We start from the raw sequence: 14878 nt of genomic DNA, 5'->3' as shown, positions 1-14878 counted from the left end.
TCTGTTACCCTGCTTCTTAGTTACTCTTACAGTTCATAGTTCATAGAATCATAGAATCATAGGAGTAGGGTTGGAAGGGACCTTGTAGATCTTCAGGTCCGACCCCCTGCCTGGGCAGGAAGAAAACTGGGCTCAAATGACCCCAGCCAGGTAGGCATCAAGCCGCTTCTTAAAGACCCCCAGAGTAGGAGTCATCACCACTTCCCTTGGAAGTTGGTTCCAGATCCTAGCCGCCCTGACTGTGAAGTAGTTCCTACGGATGTCTAATCTAAACCTACTCTCCAACAACTTGTGGCTGTTATTCCTTGTTATCATAGTTTCATAGTGCTTAGGGTCAGAAATGACCTAAACAGATTATCAGGTCCGACCCTCTGCCCCAGGCAGGAGTGTGTGCCATGGTCATATTACCCCAGCCAAATATCTGTCCAGCCTACTCTTGAAGACCTCCAAGGTAGCAGAGAGTACCACCTCACTTGGGAGCCCATTCCAGAGTCTAGCAGCGCTAACTGTAAAGTAATGTCTCCTGATATCTAGCCTAAACCTTCTCTCTAACAATTTGTGGCTGTTATTCCTAGTAACCCCGGGTGAACAGAGCTACCAGTTTGTAAATGGCCACCAGATCCCCTCTCAGCTTTATCTTGTGGAGGCTGAATAGGTTCAGGCCTTTTAGCCTCTCCTCATAGGGCCTGCCCCGCTGCCCCTTGACCATGCGAGTGACCCTCCTCTGGACTCTCTCCATGTTGTCCACATCCTTCTTGAAGTGCGGTGCCCAGAACTGGATGCAGTACTTCAACTGTGGCCTGACCAATGCCTCATAGAGGGGAAGGATCACCTCCCTGGAGGTGCGGTTAGCCTTACTGACTGCTTCCTTGCATTGGTGGCTCATGTTCATCCTGGAGTCAACAATGACTCCAAGATCCTTTTCTTCCACTGTGTTGACAAGAGGGGTGTTTCTCAGCCTATAGGTGTGATGCTGATGCCTTCTCCCTAGATGTAGTACCTTGCACTTGTCTGCAATGAATTCCATCCTATTCTCATCCGCTCACCTCTGTAACCTGTCTAGATCTAGCTGTATTCTGTCCCTCCCCTCCAGTGTGCCTACCTCGCCCCACAACTTGGTGACATCAGCAAATTTGGACAGTGTGTATTCTACACCCACATCCAGATTGCTGATAAATATTTTGAACAGTGCAGGCCCCAGGACCGAGTCCTGGGGGACTCCACTGCCCACATCCTTCCAGGTCAAAAATGACCCATCCACAACTACTCTCTGGGTGCAACCATCTAGCCAGTTTGCCACCCATCTGACTCTGCAGGCATCAATGCTGCAGTCACCAAGTTTTTTTAAGAGAATGTGGTGAGAAACCATGTAAAACACCTTCTTAAAGTCCAGGAAGATGACATCCACCCCGACACCCTTGTCTAGGGACTTTGTGACCTGATTATAAAAAGAAACCAGGTTAGTCAGGCAGGACCTGCCCTCAATGAACCCATGTTGGTTGCTCCTGAGCATTACCTCCTCTGAAGGGCCCTTGTAGATGTGCTCCTTGATAATTTTCTCAAAGGTCTTCCCAAGGACCGAGGTAAGACTGACTGGCCTATAATTGCCGGGGTTCATAAGCTTTTTAAAAATATATAATCTAAAATGCCTTTTGCTGTATATGAAACACATTATTTCTTGTCCTACCCAACAGTGTAGCGATGCAGTTGGGAGCCCTGGGCACAGGAACAGTAGTGACTTCCAGTTGCCACTGCACCACCATTATAATTGCAATTGTAATTGTGCAATTGCCAGTGGCAGTCTTCCACCCTCCCCCCCCCAAAGCTGGTGCCCCAGTAACCCCACCCTAGGTACACCACTGTTCCTACCTTGGTGGACTGATTCATATTTGAATGCAATGCATTAGCCAAGTCACTTGCTTTAATATAAATTCAGCCTTGCGACTAGCAGATTTTGCTGAGGGTACCTTTAATCCAACCTTGTGACCAGCAGCTTTTTCTGAGACACAGGAAAAACTTTTATTCAGCTGCACACACAGCACTCCCCAAAATCTAGATCGTTACCCCAACACCCAAAATCCATATTGTTACCCTAACAATCGGCTGCCCAATCCAGGGGGGCAGGTCATTTAATGCCCTCTGGCACGTAGGTAGCAATCCTGTTTTCAGTTCTGTCAGTTCATGATTAACAGTCTGTTACAGCTGATCCTCTGTCTGTGCCTCATTGATACAATGTTTCTGGAACACCCTTGATCTTGTTAGCTTGCAGGTAGGGGAAATCCCCTTTGTCTACAGCTGCACTATCAATTCCTATTCATATTTTCATTCAAACTTCCATTCACTGGATGATCAGCTAAGGTGTAAATAGGCTTACAGAGAATACAGTATTTGCAAACTATAATCTAATAATACAGAACAAGCTTAAAAGACAGTGTAATGAAAAGCATGGTATATCACTTATAAATTTAAAATATAACGAAAAAATACAAAATACAATGTATACATCTCCAATTCATTACATAATGCATAGTACAATTTTATATTAACCCCTTCAGACCAAAAGAAGGAGAGGGAGAAAGGAAGGAAATGAAAAATCCCAAAATTAAAAACTAAAGAGAAAAATTAACAAAAGAAAAGAAATCTAAGACTTCCTACAGGTGCAAGGGTGGTACATTTCACCCCCTGATGATAAGTTGTAAGAGTGAAGAGGGTGCACAGGGGTGACTAGCCACTAGTCTTGGTTTTTTTTTTTATTGGGGGGTGGGGAGGAGGAGGACAGAATCTCTCTTTCTTTTGTATTCTCCTCGATTTTGAAATGTGTTCTGTTTGATCAGTTTCTAAATTTAAATGTTATGATGAATACCTTTCCCCCTTACTGCCTAAATAAGCACGCTTGGAATATAAAATAAGCCAAACGGCTGAGTTTTCATGTTTCAGTCTTCTGAAATTTGGCTGGAAAATTTGGATTGGTCTGTAGGTTTAATCCAAGATTATATCTTTATGCCATGGGTTAGATATTCATCTACCGAGGTCTAATTTGTTCCCAATTCTGCCCTTGCTGGACAGAAGAAAAATGTCCCATCGTCCTCCAACCCAACACCAAAACTTTTTCACTTGGTGCCTCTAAGTATAGGGAAGGTCATCACATGGGGGCTGGACTCGATGATCTTCCGAGGTCCCTTCCAGCCCTAATGTCTATGCTTGGTCCTCTGGAGGGAGTACGTGGGACGCAGGTAGAGCCATGGAGAACAGGGAATAGCCTACTCCTGTGCTACTCCAGACCCCCAGTGCAAGTGGGAAAAAGAGGGGGACTGTATCTCAGAAGAATTTCTCTGAGGCAAAATGATTCCCAGGGAGCTACAATTTATGCACTGTCCTTTACACAGGTTTAGTGTTAAAGATGCAATCAAGTCCTAAATAACAAAGACATTTGCTATTCGTTTGCTCCAAGGAAAGCATATTCTAAAGGAACATGAGCACAGTCAAAATGAATTTATTTAAAAAGTGGACATATAAAACATTTGGGGACTATTCTGCTGTAATTCTAATTGGCTTAACTAATCAGATAAGTATTCTTTTTATTTTTTATTACACTTTGATTAAAAGTTATGTAGGCTGGAGGCATGTAAAATTCAGTAGCATCAGTTCACAGTGATTTTCTTCCAACCATTTTCCATTCCATTTCCCATTCAATAGCTTTCACTGAGTTTCACTTGGAGTTAGAATCTTCTGAGTCACTGGAATTCCATGACAGCCTGGGGTTGCCATGAAATCCTTTGAAGAGTGCCTCAGGATACAGAGAGGTAAACGTAGGCTCATTCCTGCCTGGCTGCTCCTCCTCCCTCCCTTCTCACTTCCCAGCTCCTATGTGACAGTGTAAGCACAGGCTTGTCCCTGGTCCTCCTATCTTTTTCCTCCTCCAACACCACATCCTGCCCCAAGCAAGGAAGTAAGCAATGTAATAAATACATTATTGTTTTAAATTGGTTGCTATTCAATTTAGAAACATTCTGGAGAGATGCCTTGAGTTTTAAAAGGTTTAGAAGCACTGTTTTAAGTGAAATTTAACCCAAACTGCTGAGTTTTGTGAAATTTTAGGTTGAAAGAAACAAAAATGTTTGCATTTAGCATATATATTTCAGCAAAATATGTATGAGATAAAATAGATTTGCTTAAAACTTAACTGTTGTTATTTCTTCCTAAAGCTGAACAAGAAATATGTTGGGGGAAGAGATCTAAGTAGGGTATTCCTTTACATTGGTGATATATAGGGGGGTGCATGTGGGTGCATGTGCACCCCCTGATATTGGCTGTGCACCCCCTGGAAGTGCCAGCTGCGAAACTCGAAGTGCTGGCAAAAGTGCACTTCCAGTTTCACTGCTGGTGGTTCCGCAGTTGGCAGTTGGCAGCTGGGGGACCTCCTCCCCTCCCCCTGGTCTGCAGTGATTGGTCATGGGGGAATCACCCCTGCCCTGGTTTGCGATTGGCCTCAGATCAGTGATCTGGTGCACCCCCCCACTCCCCTTGGCCTTGGGAGGCACCAGTCGCCCATGATCTTTTGCTAAAAGGTTTTAACATGGCAGCTGTTGGCCTTGGAAGTTGATGGTTGTAGTCCGCTCTCCCAGAATTGGAAGTGCTTCTCAGTTGGCTGCCTGGACCACTATCCTACAGGTTGAAGACCTCTCTCTGTCTCTGTTGTAGCTTGCTCCCATACCCAGCTATGTACAATGGATACCTGGGCACCTTAATCTAGGAGGAAGTAACAAGGAACTTCTCCTATCTTCCCCTCCAGGTAGTATCCCAACACTGTGACACCAACAATCACTGCCTCATTCTGTGGGCCTCTGTGTCTGCTAGCAGTGGATGGCCCTCTCTCCACTACCCACTTCTGTCTCCCTGCCCTGAATGCTCTTGGGCATTCCTTCCAGTACTGATCATGGCTGCCACACTGCAAGCATCCATCAGCATTCTCCTGATGACACCCCAGCTGCTGTGGTCCAGATACATCTCCCCTTCAGTGTATACTCTGTTACTGGGTTCCCATGCTCTTCTTGAGTTGGTCCAGTTCACCTCAGATCTCTTTCAATGTCTTCATCACCATTTACAAGGCTGATGACTCTGGGGTTAGGATGTGTGCTCCTGATTTCTCCTTCCTGGCATGCACATGCAACCTTGCCTCGGCACTTTGGATATCTAGGGCCTCCAGTTTTTTCACCACTTCCATCTCAGTGGCTAGCTTTCAGGCTATGGGGGCTTCCCAACTGAAGCTAGACCAATTTCTCCCCCTGAAGGCATTGCTGATGAACTGATAACATGCCAGCAGGTCCTGTATCTCAGGGCTGACTTGTAAGAAGGACTTTACAGTTAATCGTCTTAGGGCAATGCCAAACTCTTGCAATGACTTTGCTGAAGTCTTCTTACAATTACAGAAAGCTACACAGTCCCAGTCAGGATCTGTGTCTGGTTTCAAAGCATTCCTGAGGGCCCCTGTCAGGTGTTTGCAATCCTGTTTAGTTTCACTGCTAAGCTAATGGTAGATCTCACTGGCCTTTCCTGTAGGCAACAAACTCAGGAATTTTAGCTTAGTAGCCTCATTCCATCCATTTAACTCATCTGCCATTTCAAATTGCTCATGCTGGTCATCCCATTCTTGTTGCTCCACCCTATAGGGTACAGGATTCAATATAGACCAGTGGTCACCAACCAGTCAAGTTGGGCTGAGCCACACCCCCTGCCACCCTGGCCAAGCTGGGTGAGTGTGTTCAGAGCTTGGGCATCTTGCCCTGGGGGAGGGGGGCAGGGGGAGGGTGGGGGGAGAGGCGGTACATCCTGGGGTGCCAAAAAGTGATCTTCACCATAAAAAGACTGGAGACCACTGATATAGATCACGAGACAGTAGATGGGGTGTGTGTGTTTCCCCCTCCTAATGGGAATACCTCTCCTCCATGGTACTCATCTTCTCAGATCAAGTGTCCACACCACAAACAAAATCTATGCACTCATTGCAGCAGTTTTCTTTGTGTGTTATGGCCTGTGACCACCAATCCCCATTTGCATCACTTGTGGGATAACCCCCCTTTAGAATCCCACCGCTACTACCAATTTGTGCCAATCTGCAGCCCCAGAAACTGGCACAAGAAGGGAGGAGGAATTCCCACTTTTATTTAGAAAATCATAGGGGTTAGGGTCACAAGCCAATGGGCCAAAGGGAGGGAATGGGTAAAAGGTAAAGAAACATCAATGCTGTGGTAACATACACTCAGCACCTTAATTTTCCCCCCACACCTCTGGACGTGTCCCCAAATAAATCTTTAGTCCCTAGAGTGCTCAGACAGCAGCCTATAGCTGCCCCCAAGTCTGAGTCCAACTCTTTCATGCCATAGCCCTGACTGACTGAGCAAATGAGATCTTCAGCTCTACTGTGCACTCCTCTATGTAGAGCTGACAAGGTTCCATGTGTACACTGCTCTTTCTTCCCCTTAATCCAGCCTCAAGCTTCCTCTTCCTTTTTTCCTTACCCCTAGCCTCTGGGGGCTTTTGGAAGTTACAGTCCAATTTAACAGTCAGCACAGCTCTGCAGACTGCTCCCTGGTTCCTCCTCCTGTTACGCACTTTACATTCATAAGACTCAAAGTAATGAGAACCAACAAATTCTCCTTTGCAATAGTTCTGTAGTCTGTCCTTTATTCTACATCTCCATCAGTATAAATTCTTTCTTAGAACTTATTATGATTAATTTTCTGCATCACAGGCTACAAACAGATACTGTTTTTCCATTATAAATTTTTTTACAGTGAAACAAAACTCTGCTGAACAGACATCTTAGCCCTTTGTCTCCTCCCAAATACCCAAATTTGAGTGTGACAATTCTTAGTCATAGTTTGTGCTGCCTTTTCATAGCCAGTGTCTGTTCACTTATGGCAGGAGAGTGCGGGCAGCCTGGGGATGCCTGTGCTCTCCAGCTGCCCCAAACAGGTGCTTGCAGGGCTTTAGAAGCCAGATCCAGTATGTCCTGGGTGTCCTCATACAGGGGAATTACTGGGCCACAAGTTGTACCTAGCTAAAAATACTTTGATTCACTCCACTTTTATTCCTCTTCATAGTAATAGATAGCCCTAATGTAAGAGTTTACAATCTATGTACTCAAGACAAACAGCAGGGCAAGAAATATTTTGATCTTTTTTTTATCAATGAGACACTGAGCACACAGATACCAGGTGACCTATCTTTAGCCACCCAAGGCTTAAACACATCTTTTTTGAGTGCTAGTATGCTGCCTTAGCCTCAATAATTTCCTCTCTCATTATAAAAATTATCACACCTCTTTTTTATTTCCCAATTTCTTGCTCCCATCTATACCTCCTTTTTTTTCCATGTGGATTGAAAATGATGAAATATTTATACTGTATCTTTTAAAGTTGGTTTAATCTATTCAGGGGCCACAAAAACAATTATATATTCCTCATAGTTATATGGTTATTGTATGGTGTTACCACAGGACTGAGTTAATTTATTCAGGTGCCTTGAACTTGTATTTCTTCAACTTTTCTTTTATGTTGAACCAAATTGTTTAATTTCCTAGATTTGTAAGGCTTCATTTTGGGACAAGTACTATATACTTGTAATATTTTTACCTTAAATTATGCATTCAGGGTGGAAGTTAAGCCTGCATGTGTAAACTATACATGTATATGGTTGTGAGCATGCATATAACTCCATGTATACATAAGTTCTGAAAAGACTGTGCAAGAGGCAGATGACCCATCCAATATTTTAGCCCCACGATCTCAGGACATTCATCCAGAAAGCTGAAGACCACAGTTCTAGACTTCCTTTGTTCAGATAAGGTTTGAAACTATTTCTCTGAATAGAAACAGGTATTTCTAGTAGTTCTTTGGAATAATGAAGCTAATGCAGCAGTACCTTAGTATTTAATTGTAGTTCTACTCTGATTTCCTCTATAGTAGTACACAGTGGTGTAACAACATGGTCAGGTATCCAGGCCAGCTGCCACATACAGTTTCAGTGGCAACTTCTGGTTGCCATGCAATCATGCTAGCGGCATTTATGGTGACAGTGGTGGTTGCAGCCATTAATTTCTGCCGCCACCCCCGCCTCAAGTCAGCGCCCATGGCATCTGGCCAGGTCAATACATTAAGTTATGCCACTGATGTTACAGATAATTGATTTTCACCCAGTTATCCATGTATTGAACCTAAGAATCTATGCTTAGTTAAAACGTGTCTACCAAATAGTCATTTAGTGTCAAATTAAAGACCCATAGGAGCTAGAAAATCACCACAAACCTTGGTAATTTTTTTGTTGTTGTTTTTGCAAAGGTTAATCATCCTCTCTGTTAAAGTGTGCCTAATATCAAACCTGATTTGCCTAGCTTCCACCAGCAGTCCTAGTTATGACTTTTTTTGCTAGAATAAAAATTGCTTTACTACCTGTTATAGTAATTCTATGAAGGACCATATAAACTGTAATCTAGATACTGCTCACTCTTATTTTGCTAAACTAAGTTAAACCTTTAAGCTCTCTCCATAGGGCATTTTCTCAGTCCTCGGATAATTTTTAAGGCTCTTTCTTTATCCTCTCCAAATTTTTAATATTGTTTAAAAAATATTATCATTCAGTATCTCATTATGGTTCTCACCAATGCCATATGCAGAGGTTAAATCATTTCTCTATGCCTACTCATTATCCCCCTCTTTATTCATCAAAATCTCTTTATCCCTTTCTTGCCCAGCATCACTCTGGGAGCTCTAGTTCAGTTCCTAGATTCTTTCCTTTTGCTTAACCCCATAAAATCAATGTTTCCACTTGAAACTAGAAGAGGAGCCCTGTATCTTTTATGGAAGACAAGATTTTAATGTGCTTTTTGCATGACATTCTGAGCTAGATCCTTGGGCAGTGTGAATCAGCCTAGCTCTACAGGAGTCAATGGAGCTTGGTTGATTTATACCCGCTAGGGATGTGTTCCTTGATCTTGACTGTGATAATGAGCTTTCCTTTTCCTTAGTGCAATTTGATGGACTTCTTGTTCTCTGCAAACTCATTTCTTTTCTTTTTTCCCCCAAGACACAGACTCTGCTTCTATTGAGGTCACTTAGAGTTGTGCTTTTGACCTCAGTGGAAGTAGAATCAGGTCCTAAATGTTTGCCATAATACACTGGCAACTGAAAGAGAGCATGAATGTCATAGTTTTGTTTTTTCTGTGGTATAATATAGTGTTTTTAGCCTAGTGAATGGATGCCACCATCAGATATCCCAGTGTATTCAGAAACATTCTGCTGCAATATAGCAAGGCTCTGAGAGGACTTTTTTGCTGAGTAAAAGCCCGTTTTGTAGCTGTGCTTTTTGACTCATTACTGCATCAACTTGGAACTGCTGTTTGAATGAATCAATAAAGAAAGATTGATAATGGAAACACTTGATGAAGAGATTTGCATAAATGCCCGGCTCTATTGCATTTAAGTAAGCTGTTCTGATCTTCTTTCATTAAGGTTATTTTTATAGATGCCAACATGAATCATAAATGTTTGCTTCCTTTCTCAAATGTTACTGCATATCTGAGTTTTTAATAGATGCAGGCAATACAAGAGACTGCTATGACTTTTAGATATGCAAAATGATCTTAAGAACACAGCAGCTGAAACCAATATGGCTGCAGTTGATCACTTTATCACCTTGAGGTAATGTAATTAATCAGAAAACTGTTCTTTATTTAAGAACCCCTTTAAGGAAAAAAAAAAGTAAAGATCAATGAGAATCAGTATGTATGCAACCTAAAAGAGCAGCCTAATAAAATATGAATGTCTTTTTTTTGCCAGTGTACTATCTATTCTGTACTGGATTTTTCTCACCCAAATGCAGAATTCTGACTTTTGTTTCTTGGCAGCTTGGAAACCACCAGCACACCACTTAATTGGAAATTTTTCTGAGTTCAGTGTCTATACAGCACTGTCCTGAGGAATTTAACTATTTTGTTGGCATTGATAGATTATTTCAATTTTTTTCCATTGCATTATCACAGAAGTATATTAGCATGAAAAGTCTGAATGCTGAAAGCACTTTTTATGAAACACTAGCAAAATGCCCATCATGAATGATGGGGAGTGGGGTGGAGCGGGGACGGAGACCCGTGTCCAGCCCCACAACCTCTCCCCACCATTCTGGGTTCAGGCCCACTTCCCCACACCCTATACCACCATTCTGGGCCCTGCCCTACTCCCCTTGCTGCTCTGGGTCCAGCCCCACTCCACCCCCTGTCCCCACTGCTCAACGTGGCATGGGCAGCAGCCCCAGGATGTGGCATGTGGTACATGGTTGCGTGGGGGGGATGTTGGTAACGTGTGACCACAGAGCATGGTGTGGGAAAGGGCCATGGCAAGGTACACAGGGAATGCCCACTGGCTATGGCCTTGTGGTGTAGGCAGTGGCGCAGGGGTGTGGCGTGGGGTGTGTGGTCACAGTGCATGGTGCAGGGAACAGCCATGGTATGGGGAATGGCCACAGGCTGTGCCCAAGCGGTGTGGGGAGAGGCCCCAGGGTTTGGCACAGGGTGCATGGGGGGCGTGGTGCATGGCTGCATGTGGGGGTGGTGTGTGACTGTGGGGCATGGCATGGGAAGCAGCCATGGCTCATGGGCACGGGGAATGTCCGCTGGTTGTCTCTGTGTGATGCAGGCAGCAGCCCCAGGATGTGATGTGGGGGGCATGGGTTGCAGCCACAGGGCATGGTGCGGGCACTAGCTATGGCATGGAAAGCACCCACAGGCTATGCCTGTGTGGTACAGGGAGTGACCCCAGGGTGTGGTGTGGTGGTGCACAGGGGGGCATGGCATGTGGGGGGCATGCCACACAGGCACACAAGGGGGTGGTGTACAGCTACAGAGTGTGGCATAGGAAATGGTCATGGCAAGGGGAGTGCCTGCCAGCTGTGGCCATATGGTATGTGGAGCAGCCCCAGAGTGTGGCGCAAGGTGCATAGGGGAATGTGGTGCATGGCTGCCTGTGGGAGGGTGGCATGTTGCAGACAGGCATCACGTGGGGAGCACCCACCGGCTGCGTGGCATGGGGCACAGCCCTGGGGTGTGGAGCAGGGTGTGCATAGGTGGCATGGCACATGGCCGCAGGGTGCTGCACATGCCCCACCCTATGGCTACAGCTGGCAGGTGTTGCTGCACACCCGGCACTGGATCCCCACACAGCACCCTGCAGCTATGCATCACATCCCTGTCCCCCCACACCCAGGATGCCCTGCGGCCGCAGCTGTCAGTTGCTCCCCATGGGAGGGTGGGGGTGTGGACACATGCTGCAGCTGGTGGGTGTTGCCCATGTGCCTAAATGCCGGTTCTCCACCTGTCCATGCACCACACCCTCCCCCCTCATCCTGTGTGACCCATGGCTGCAGCCAGAGGGCGCTCTCTGTCTGTGGGGTGTGTGGTTTGTGGCTGTGGATTCCACTTGGGGAGTGGGCACTATGCCCCACAGCCAAGGGCTGCAGCTGTGGGGTGCTGCCTGCATCCACTGCACTGGTTCCCCACACAGCCACAAGCCATGCCTCCCCAAACTCCCAGCGCACCTCATGGCCACAGCCGGCATACAATCCCCTCGGGGTTCAGGATGCGCCCCCCATGCCATGTACTATGTGCTCCATGGCCCCCCACACCACATGCCACTCACCACATGGCTGCAAGCCATGCCCCACCTCTCCTCCCCCCTGCGCAGCAAAGCACACCCTGGCCCCCACCACCTTCACCTGTGTGTCTATCTGTCAGTAAGGCTCCAAGCAGCACATGTGCAGTTGGCCCAGAGTGTTACAGACAGACACACAGCTGAAAGTGCTACAGCGTTTATTATATTGTGTGTGTCATCCTTTGCGGGCAAAGACAACTGCATGCAGCAGAGGGAGGGGAGAGAAGAAGAGAGAAAAGAAGTGGGAAAGAAAAAGGGAAGGAGAAAAGAGAAAAGGAGAAAGGAGGAAAAGGAGGAAAAAGGGAAAGGGAAGAGAACAACAGGGGTGAAGGTTAGGTCATGTGATTGCATAGGTGACTTATAAGTCCAATCTTTGCTTTGAACAATCTGCTGCAGCAGGGGCAGGAGAGCAACAAGGACTGGATACGGGAGGTTTTCATTTTTCTGGCTGCGCATTTCTTCATTGCTTCTGTTGTACATTGCTGTTCAAAGGCTGCTCCGTTCTGGATTTAGAGCAAAGGTGTTTTGTTCTGGATTTGGGACCTCCAGGATGGACGGCCACGCGCAATTTGCTCCACGACTCTGGGTTGATGCCAAAACACTTTAGGGATACCTTAAGGGTGTCCTTGTACCACTTATCAAAAGCATATTCCATTTGACAGTTCGCCATAGAAGACTTTCTTTGGCAGGCAAGTGTCAGGCATTCTTGATAGGTGGCCGGCCCATCTTAGCTGTGCCAGTTTCAGCAGGGTGTGAATACTAGCAGAGTTGATCTTTCGAGCACCTTGGTGTCCAGAATCTTGTCCTGCCACTTGATCTTTAGTATCTTTTGCAGGCAGCAGAAGTGGAAGTGCTTTAGTTTCTTGGCATGACACTGGTAAATGGGCCAGGTTTTACACCATTTATTATATTAGAATTTTATTAAACCCCAAATAGAGGCTAGATTAGTGGTAAAACACTTGTCTCAACCTGTGCTTTGAAGAAGATATGTATTTAGGCAAGACTATACAATCCTGAATTTTTAGTCATGACAAACGTGATAGAAAGGAAAAGCTTGTAGGTTGTCTTGGCACTATCTCATGGAGGGATGTCAGTGGGAAGCTTGTAGCCATTGAAAGGGCAAATATGAAAGTTTGACTATATTCTTCATTCAGTTACAGCAGGGTAAATCCAGAGTAACGGTATGGGAGTGAATGGAGTTACCATTTAGATTAACTGGATTATTACTGAAGCACAATTAAATTACTCTCTGGATTTATACACTATAAATAAGAGTAGAATTTGTTTATGTTTCTGCTCTGATATAGAGCATGAGTGCATTACATCCAAAAGGTAACTATAAACTCATTAATAGTTAATTTTATATTTTGCTTGGTTTGGGAATGGTATAAATTAGACTTAGTAAGTGGGTTTGATTCTCATTTTAGTAAAAGGCAACAACTGAATTTAACCATAGTTAAATTCATAGTACTACTCTGAAAAGTGACCTGGTAATAATGGTATCATGGGGCTCCATATTTAGTGTTTCTCAGCAGTTTCCAGGACAAAGCTGTGCATTCTTCAATGCATTCTTAAACATTTTAGAACTTCCAGTCCTGAAAGGCCAACTTGGAATTTGAATATCAATCATTCTACCTTACATATCACTGATAAAAAAGATTATGCAATCACGAATTAGTCAGTTCTTCTGTTAATGGTTTTAGAATGAATTCTAGCTCACTCAACTGTGTTGACTTGTAAAGCGATAAAGTAAAAATGCATTTTTGTCACTATACTTAGTAAACATAACTTTGAATGAACACAAGGAGTAGGTCTTTGAGTATGAAGACATTATTTTACAGTTGCTTTTCAGAATAGAATTTCAAAGATAAATCTAACTTAGAGCTGGTTGGGAGTGTTGTGGCAAGATTTTTTTTTTTTTTTCTTAGAAAATGTTAGATGATTGAAAATTAATTATTTTTGTAGGGAAGGCTGCTCAGGTTGAACCAGGGAATGGGTAGGACGGTAGAGAAAATAACCCATCACAACAAGGGTTGACAACCTACAGCTCACAACGTCCAATCTGGCATGAAGGATCAGTGTCACGGAGCTGTGCTGTGCCACCTATCCCTTCCACAGCACTCTCCTCCACTCTACACCCTCATGGGCATGCATCTGGCAACTTGGAGGTGGAAGAGGAGTAGGGTTACCATATTTCCAGGATCAAAAAAGAGGACACCTGTCACTGGAGGAGGGGCAGCATGAGGGGGCAGTGACATGCCAGTGCCCTGCCCATTCTGGTGCCCCTCACTGAGAAGCCACCTTCCCCAGCCCTGCTGCTGCCCCTCACTCTAGACCCACTGACGCCAGCCTTGCCAGTGGCCCTCACTCCCAAACAGCAGTACCCTGCCCTCACTCCTTGCTGCTGCCTCTCACTCCTGACCCGCAGCCTCCTGGCACTGCCACTGCCCTGCACACACAACCTACAGTCACCCACTCATCCCCTGTGCCTGTCACTCCTGACCCACAGTTCCTTGCACCCCTCCGAGCCCTGCCAGTGCCCCTCACTCCCGACCCACCACCCGTGCCCCCCGCCCTGCTGGTGCCGCCCTGCTGGTGCCAGCCCCTCACTCCTGACCCACAGCCCTTACCCCCCAGCACTGCCCAAGTCCCACACTCTGGACCCACAGCCCCTGCCCCCCCAGCCCTGCTGGTGTCTCTCACTCCCGACCCGCAGACCCCTGCCCCCCCCAGGCCCACTGCCAATGCAGCTCCTGCATTGTGTGCGCACCTGCTTTCTCTCTCTCTCTCTCTCTCTCTCACACACACACACACACACACACACACACACACACACTTCCTCTCTCTGTCTGTACCTGGCTTGTTGGAGCCCATGCTGGGAGCATGTGACCCCCGACAGTCTCCTGTTCCATGACAGAAGCAGCCAGCCAGGGACATTTTGCTCTTATTTTAAAAACCCACCTGGATGCAGCACAGGGGTCCAAAAAAGAGGACATTTCTGGGAAAACATGGACGTATGGTAACTCTAGGGAGGAGCAGACATTTGTGCATGCAAAACAGCCAGGCCACAAACTCCAGCCCACAGTGGAAAAATGATTGCTGACCCCCGCACCACAGATTAACCAATATCTTGCTGGTCATGGAGCTCACTGGGGTCTGGGAGACCCAGAGTCAGA

Source organism: Alligator sinensis, unplaced genomic scaffold (assembly GCF_000455745.1).
Source record: "Alligator sinensis unplaced genomic scaffold, ASM45574v1 scaffold852_1, whole genome shotgun sequence".
NCBI classification, from domain to species: domain Eukaryota; kingdom Metazoa; phylum Chordata; order Crocodylia; family Alligatoridae; genus Alligator; species Alligator sinensis.
This window is presented reverse-complemented; position numbering follows the sequence as displayed.